The 9067-nt window shown below is 37.0% G+C and overlaps 1 pseudogene; it reads right to left on the bottom strand.

The window, feature by feature from the left end:
* Positions 1-1991: 1991 nt before the first annotated feature.
* LOC125754209 (small nuclear ribonucleoprotein G-like) lies at positions 1992-2729 on the bottom strand (annotated as a pseudogene).
* Between the last annotated feature and the right edge of the window lie 6338 nt (positions 2730-9067).

Here is a 9067-nt window from a genome sequence, read left to right as displayed (position 1 = left end):
GGGGTGTGCATTTAGTGAACATGACAAAAATCTCCCTCTCATCTATCACTGTGAAAGAAGTCATGTCTATATATATCGGTAATGCTTTACATTTTCATGAAGGTTTGTATAATTAAATTTGCCAGGCTAATAGGATCAAGTCCTCTGGGGGAAAATTTCTAAAGTCACATATATTCCTTAATACAAAACTAAACTGCCAAGTACAGAATCACTTATACTCTCTGGAACAAAGCCAAGGGAGGATGCAGAAATGATGATAAAAATGATGTTAGACTAAATTTCCTGAATCATACTCTAATCACATGACTTACTTTCTCCATAACCTTTCATGGTTCTCCACGGCCAGCTGTCCAGCCATACCTTTATAATTTGATATCAATTCATATTTCCAAATTTATTTCCTATTACTCTCTTCATACATACATACATACATACATCTGTGTAATGTAGTCAAATATAACCATTCTAAGCATGAAACTATCCCATGCTTCATAGTTTGAGATATATAATTCATCTACCATAATAGTCACCTTATTAGACTGTACAAGCCAGTGGTTTTAGTATGTTCAGTTTTTCAACCATTACCACTATCCAATTCCATAACATTTTTATCACTCCAAAAAGAAATTCTGTACTTATTAGTGGTCGCCCTCTAACCACCCGCACCTTGTCCTTCCCGCCCCACCTCCCAGCCTCTGGTCCCCATAGCCGCTGACAACCTTGCTGTTTCATGGATTTGCCTGTTCTGGGCATTGCATACAGCTGGAATCATACAACACATGGTCTTTTGTGACTGGCTTCTTTCACTTAGCATGTTTTCAAGCTTTATCGGTAATACAGCAGGGATCAGTTACTTCATTCTTTCATATGATCAAACGATATTCCATTGTATGGATATCGCATATTTTGTTTATCTATCAGTAGATGAACATTTAGGTTTTTTCCCCACTCTCTGGCTATGCTGAATAGTGCTGCTATAAATATTCTTATACATGTATTTCATGTATAAAATTTTATGTGGATGCATATTTTCATTCTCTCGGGTACATACCTAGGGGAGGAATTTCTGGGTCATTAACTCTAATGTTTAACTATTTATTTATTTATTTGTTTGTTTATTTATTTATTTATTTATTATTTTATTATTTATTTATTTTTATATGTTAACTTTTTGAGGAACGACTGAATTGTTTTCCAAAGTGGCTACACCGGGGCAGCCCAGGTGGCTCAGCAGTTTAGCATCACCTTCATCCCAGGGCCTGATCCTGGAGACCCGAGATTGAGTCCCACATCAGGCTCCCTGCATGGAGCCTGCTTCTCACTCTGCCTGTGTCTCTGCTTCTCCTTCTGTGTATCTCTCAGGAATAAATAAATAAAATCTTAAAACAAAAACAAAGTGACTACACCATTTTACATTCCCATCAGCAATGCATGAGGGTTTCAATTTCTCCACATCCTTGCCAACCATTGCAGCCATCCTAGTGGGTGTGAAGTAGCACTTCATTGTGGTTTACAATTTTGATTAGCATTTCTCTGATGACAAAGGATGTTGAGCATCTCTTCATGTTTTTTTTTATTTTGTCATTTGCATATCATTTTGGAGAAGTGTCTATTGAAATCTTGTGCTCATTTTTAATGGTGTTATTTGTCTCTTTTCATTGTTGAGTTTTTTTTTTTCTATTATAAAAGTTTATTTAACAAAAAAGTTCAATATGAACATGCAGGTGACCTGATTTTTATATTGTAGTAAAGCAGGTACTATGGACAGGGGATATGTGGAAGCAGTTTTTTTTATTTTTTTTTTAAGATTTTATTTTATTATTTATTCATGAGAGACACACAGAGAGAGAGAGAGACAGAGACAGAGACACAGGCAGAGGGAGAAGCAGGCTCCATGCAGGGAGCTCAGCGTGGGACTGATCCCGGGTCTCCAGCATCAGGCCCTGGGCTGAAGGTGGCACAAAACCACTGAGCCACCGGGGCTGCCCGGAAGCAGTTTTCTTCTTCTGACCAACAGGCTCATTGTTTATACTCGTTCCAAGGCTTCTAAGAGGATGATGCTCTTCCCTTGTATTACCACCACTCCAATATTGTTCTGTTACCCACTAGTTGCCACCTCCACACATTCATCTATCACAAGACTCATGAACGGACCGAACCCTCGCAATATTCCTGGGACATGTCTGCCGCCGTTTAATTTCAATGATAATTTCTTGTCCATAAATGTTTTCAACTTGGGAGGGTGAGCTTCACTCATGGCGTCTACTCAGCGAACTCAAGATGCCTCCAAACGGAATTTGTGGGGTCCCTCACACTCCCGCAGTAGGCCCAGCCCATTGTTGAGTTTTATTTATTTATTTTTTCCATTGTTGAGTTTTAATAGCTGTTTATCTTCTTTTATTATTCTAGCTTTATTGAGGTATAACTGATAAATATAATAGTTCTTTATATATTCTAGATAGTAGACTTAATCAGATCCATTATTTGCCAATATTTCTCCCATTCTGCGGGTTATCTTTTCACTTTCTTGAGTGTCCTCTGAAGCAAGTTTTTAGTTTTGATAAAGCCATTTATCTTTTCCCCCCCCGTTGGTTACTTGTGTTTTACATGCCCTCGCTAAGAAACCATTCCCTAATCCAAGGTCAGGAATATCTCATAATTTTTTAAATTGAGATATAGTTCACATGCTATACTTAGAAACTTTTTTACTATACCTCTAAGAAACACACCAAAAAGTACACACAACATAAATGCATAACTTAATTATTCTAGAACTATTATCCAGGTCAAAAAACAGAATGTTGCCAGATCCCAAGAAGTCTTCCTCCAGTGTCCCATCACTGCTTCCCAATTATAATACCCACTCATCTCTATGACAAGATCATAGCTACTGGGGCAACGCCGGTGGCGCAGGGGATTAGCACCGCCTGCAGCCTGGGGCGCGATCCTGGAGACTCGGGATCGAGTCCCACATCGGGCTCCCTGCATGGAGCCTGCTTCTCCCTCTGCCTGTGTCTCTGCCTCTCTCTCTCTCTGTGTCTCTATGAATAAATAAAAAATAAAAAAAAATTTAAAAAAAGATCATAGTTATTGAAAGGAAGTCCCAAATTAGATCTATTTTTATTGGAACAGTATTTATTACAGTACTTGATAGTAAATATTATTGAATGAAATAACAAAGAATGGAAAGTCAGTTAATTTTACTATTTAACAGTATCTCCTGTAATTTTTAGCTGATGAAGAACTTTAAGTTATTGCGCAAAGCTGTGTTTCTCCGTCTGTTTTTGGTTTTTGCTTGTTTTATACCAATCTATCTTAGGTACGTGACACATTTTGATCAGTTAATACCTTACTCTAGATAAAGGAAAGAAAATAATACTGTTAATGATAAAATAGCTGATAGTTATTTATTGCATGCTTAATATATGCCTGAAACTCTGTCAAGCATTATGGCAGTCAATCTTCACAACGCCCTTAATAAGAGACCTATTTTCTCTCTCTTCCCTTATCTATCTGTTCCCCGGCTGACCCCCACTTAATTTTTGCCAACAGAAGTACTAAGGCTTACCAAGGCTAAGTAACATGTCCCAGATCACACAACTAACAAACAACAGAGATAGGTTGCAAAAACTGGCAATCTCACTCCAGAGCCTACGTGATACAATCCTCAACTCTTCCCAGATAATTCTGATGCCCAAAGCACCTGAGAACTTCAATCTGTTCAGGAACAAGATCCCTGGTATCTTTCTCAGATGTTCTTTCAGATGTACAGTCTTGGAACAGGAAGTATTCAATAAATGGTGTTTATTACAAACACGTTTTTCCATTCATCTATCAATGGACACTTGAAGTTGCTTCCATAACTTGGTATTGTGGATAATGCTGCTATAAATATTGGGGTGCATATATCTTTTTTAATTAGTATTTTCATTTTCTTTATGCAAGTACTAGAATTACTGGATCATATGGTATCTCTATTTTTTATTTTTTGAGGACCTTCCATAATGTTTTCCTCAGTAGTTGCACCAACTTATGTTCTCACGGACACTTGTTCTTTTTTGTCTTTTTTATTCTAGCCATTTGGCAGGTGTAAGGGGTTATCTCATTGTGGTTTTGATTTGCATTTCCCTGATGATGAGTGATGTCGAACATCTTTTCATGTGCCTGGTTGACATCTATATATGTTTTCTTTTGTTTTTTTTTAAGAATTTATTTATTTTTCATGACAGACACACACACACACACACACATACAGGGGCAGAGACACACAGGCAGAGGGAGAAGCAGGCTCCACACAGGGAGCCTGACGTGGGACTCCAGGATCACGCTCCTGGCCGAAGGCAGGTGCTAAACCGCTGAGCCACCCAGGGATCCCTATATACGTTTGCTTTGGAAAAATGTCTATTCAGGTCCTCTGCCTATTTTTTAAATTGGATTACTAGGGGTTTCTTGGTTTTGAGTTGCATAACTTCTTTATATATTTTGAATATTAATTTTGATTCCATCATTTACAAATATGTTTTCCCATTCAGTAGGTTGACTTTTTGTTTTATTGATGGGTGTTTTTCACTGTATAAAAGTTTTTATTTGGTGTAGTTCCAAGAGTTTACTTTTGCTTTTGTTTCACTTTTGCTTTTGTCTCTTAAGGCTTCTGTTGCCTTAAGAGACATATCTATGGATGTCTGGGTGGCTCAGTGGTTAAGTGTCTGCCTTCGGCTCAGGACGTGATCCTGGAGTCCTGGGATCGAGTCCCACATCAGATTCCCTGCAGGGAGCCTGCTTCTCCCTCTGCCTATGTCTCTGCATCTCTCTTTGTGTCTCTCATGAAAAAAATAAATAAAATCTTAAAAGAAGAGGCAGACATATCTAGAAAAATGTTGCTACAGCTGATGTCAAAGAAACTACTGTCTATGCTCTCTTCTTGGAGTTTTCTGATTCCAGGTCTTACATTTAGGTCTTTAATTCATCTTGAGTTTATTCATGTGTATGGTGTAAGAAAGTGGTCCAGTTTTCCCAACACCACTTATTGAAGAGAAAATCTTTCCCTCTTTGCATATTTTTGCCTCCTTTGTCACAGACTAATTGACTACGTAAGTTTGGCTTTATTTCTGGGTTTTCCATTTCGTTCCATTGAACTACATGTCTATTTTTGTTCCAGTACCATATTGTTTTGAGTACTACAGCTTTGTAGTATATCTTGAAATCTGGGACTGTAATACCTCCAGCTTTGTTCTGCTTTCTCAAGATTGCTTTGTTTTTTTAGAGGCCTTTGTTGTTCCATACAAATTTTAGTACTATTTGTTCTAGTTCTGTGAAAAATGCTATTGATATTCCAATAGAGATTGCATTGAATCTGTACGTTGCTTTGGGTAGTATGGTCATTTTAATGATATTTGTTCTTTCAATCCATGAGCATGGAATACCATTCCATTTGTCTGCATCATCTTCAATTTCTTTCATCAGTGTTTTATAGTTTTCAGGGCAGGGGTCTTTCATCTCCTTAATTAAGTTTATTCCTAGGTAGTTTAATCTTTTTGGTGCAATTGTAAACGGAATTGTTTCTTAAATTCTTTTCTCTGGTACATTGTTATTATTGTATAGAAATGCAACCAATTTCTGTGTATTCATTTTGTATCCTGCAACTTATTGAATTCATTCATTACTTAAAATGATTTTTTGTGGAGTCCTTAGGGTTTTCTATGTATAGTATTATGTCATTTGCAAATAGTGACCATTTAACTTCTTTCTTACCAATACAGTATATCTTTTTGTTGTCTGACTGCTGTGGCTAGGACTTCCAGCACTATGTTGAATAAAAGTGAGAGTGAATATCCTTGTCTCATTCCAGATCTTAGAGAAAAAGCTCTCCATCTTTCAACATTGAGTATGTTAGCTTTGTGTTCTTCATAATGGTCTCTATTATATTGAGATATAGTCCCTCTAAACCCACTTTGTTTGTTTTTTTTTATCATGAATGGATGTTGAATTTTGTCAAGTGCTTTTTCTTAATCTATTGAGATCATCATATGATTTTTATTCTTCATTTTGTTGATGTAATATATGACATTGATTGAACCTGCATCCCCAGAATAATTCAACATGATTTTGGTGAATAATTTTTTAATGTATTCTTGGATTTAGAATGCTAATATTTTGTCAAGGATTTTTGCATCTATCATCAGGGATATTGGCCCGGAGTTTTCTTTTTTCTTTTTTTATTTTTTTATAGTGTCTTTGTCTGGTTTTGATATCAGGGTAATGTTGGCTTGTAGAATATATTAGGAACCTTTCCCTTCTCTTCTTTTAATAATTTGAAGAGAGGGATCCCTGGGTGGCGCAGCGGTTTGGCGCCTGCCTTTGGCCCAGGGCGCGATCCTGGAGACCCGGGATCGAATCCCACGTCGGGCTCCCGGTGCATGGAGCCTGCTTCTCCCTCTGCCTGTGTCTCTGTGCCTCTCTCTCTCTCTGTGACTATCATAAATAAATAAAAATTAAAAAAAAAAAATAATAATTTGAAGAGAATAGGTATTAAATCCTTGTTAAATGTTTGGTAGAATTTAGCTGTGAATGCATCTGGTCCTCGACTTTTGTTTGTTGGGAGTTTTTTGATTACAGATTCAATTTTGTTACTAGTAACTGGTCTGTTTAGATTTTGTACTTCTCCTTGATTCAGTTTGGGATGTATGTTTCTAGGAATTTTTCCACTTCTTCTAGATTGCCCAATTTGTTGGCATATAAGTATTCTCTTTTTTAAGGATTGATTTATTTGTTTGAAAGAGAGACTGTGTGGAGGGGAGGAGCAGAGGAAGATGGAGGGACAGAATCTCAAGCAGAATTCCCACTGAGCACAGATCCCGATGTGTGTGTGGGGCTGAACCTCACAACCCCAAGATCATGACCCAAGCTGAAATCAAGAGCTGGATACATTCAATTGACTAAGCCTGTCAGGCACTGCATGTCATATACATTTTAATAGTTGTCTCTTATAATCCTTTGTAATTTCTGTGTTGTTGGTTGTTACTTCTCTTTCATGTTTTATTTTCTCTTTTTTTCTTGAGGAGTCTAGTTAAAAGTTTGTCAATTTTGAGAAAAAAAGGCTTATCAATTTTATGTTTTCATAGAACCACCTCTTGGTCTCATTGATCTTTTCTATTGCTTTTTTTAGTCTTCATTTCACTTATTTGTGCTTTGATCATCATTATTTCCTTCTTTCTACTCACCTTGGGCTTTGTTTGTTCTTCTTTCTCTAGTTCCTTTAGGTGCAAGTTATATTATTTATCTGAGATTTTTCTTATTTCTTGAGGTAGGCCTGTGTCACTTAAATTTCCCTCCTAGAACTACTTTTGTTGTGTCCCCCAAATTTTGGACTATTGTATTTTCATTTTCATTTGTCTTCATGTTTTTTTTTCTTTTCTTTTGTGTTGACTCATTGGTTGTCTAGTAGCATGTCATTTAGTCTCCATGTGTTTGTGGATTTTTTTCAGTGTTTTTCTTGTCATTGATTTCTAGTTTCATACTGTTATAGTTGTAAAAGATGTGACCGGTGTACCTGGATGGCTCAGTTGGTTAAGCATCTGCTTTCACCTCAGGTCATGATTCCAGGATCCTGGGATCAAGCCCCTGCTCCACGGGGAGCCCGCTACTCCATCTCTCTCCACTCATGCTTTCTCTCACTATCTCTGTTGATATCTGTCTCTCTTTCTCTCAAATAAATAATAAAATCTTAAAAAAGAAAATAAAAGCAAAAAGATGTGACCAAAAGGTTATGATTACAATCTTCTAAATTTATTAAGACTTGTTTTGTGGCCTAACATGTGATCTGTCCTGGGGAATGTTCCATGTGCACCTGAAAAGAATATGTATTCTATTATTTTTGGATGACATGTTCTATATGTGTTATATACATCTGGTGTAATGCGTCATCTAAAGAAACTACTTTCTTGGTTTTTTTTTTTTTTTTTTTTTTTTAAGAAACTACTTTCTTATTGATTTTCTGCCTGTATGATCTATTCATTGACTTAAGTGGGTTGTTAAAGTCCCCTACTATCATTATATTATCATCATTTTTCCCTTTAAGCCTGTTAATATTCACTTTATGTGCTTAGGTGCTCCAATATTAGGTGCACAGATTTTTGCAATTGTTATATCCTCTTATTGGGTTGATTTATCATATCTATTTTCTTTTCTTTTTTTTTTTGTTTTAATTATTTATGATACTCACACACACAGAGAGAGAGAGAGAGAGAGAGAGAGAGAGAGGCAGAGACACAGGCAGAGGGAGAAGCAGGCTCCATGCACCGGGAGCCCGACGTGGGACTCGATCCTGGGTCTCCAGGATCGCGCCCTGGGCCAAAGGCAGGTGCCAAACCGCTGCGCCACCCAGGGATCCCTATCATATCTATTTTCAAAATTAAGTATTGGAAAGTTCAGGGTATACTCCTTAGAAGTCAGCCTTATAATCAAGTCATTTCTCTAAGTTCTGGTTCTAACTTTTTCAACCCAGTACAAATGAAGGTTCAGCATGCAAAGGTCACCAGAATTATTCAAATTATGACTAAGTTTATAAAAGTTGGGATTATATATCTTCATCTTGATCTTCCTATGCTTTCCCTTTTACCTTATTTATTTCTTGAAGATTGCCATTTGAAGTTTGTGTTTTCATTTGTAAGGTCTCGAGACCCTCATTAGGATTAGCAATGTGCATGGAGGGCAATCACCAAGGGCCTTGGCCTTTGCTTGCTCTACACTCGAACTCATTGCTTAGCTGCCTCAAGTGCTAGTTTCTTTAACCAGTATTTGCTCTATCCTTTATAGTTCCATGACCATTCTCCTTCATCCATATTTTAAAGTGAGACAGGCCTAGGTTTGAACCCCAGAGGGACTAATTTTGGGGTAACTTCTCTAAGCCTCAGTTTACTCATCAGTAAAATGGAGATAACATGCTTTCTATTCTGTGTTCTGGGAGAACCAAGGTTATATGTACTAAAAATCATCCAGCAAAAGGGTTAGCATAAAGCACAAATGCAAAAAATAATTTTTTAAAAATATTTTATTTATTTATTCATGA

This window comes from Canis lupus, chromosome 32 (genome assembly GCF_003254725.2).
Source record: "Canis lupus dingo isolate Sandy chromosome 32, ASM325472v2, whole genome shotgun sequence".
In the NCBI taxonomy this organism is placed as follows: domain Eukaryota; kingdom Metazoa; phylum Chordata; class Mammalia; order Carnivora; family Canidae; genus Canis; species Canis lupus.
This window is presented reverse-complemented; position numbering and strand designations above follow the sequence as displayed.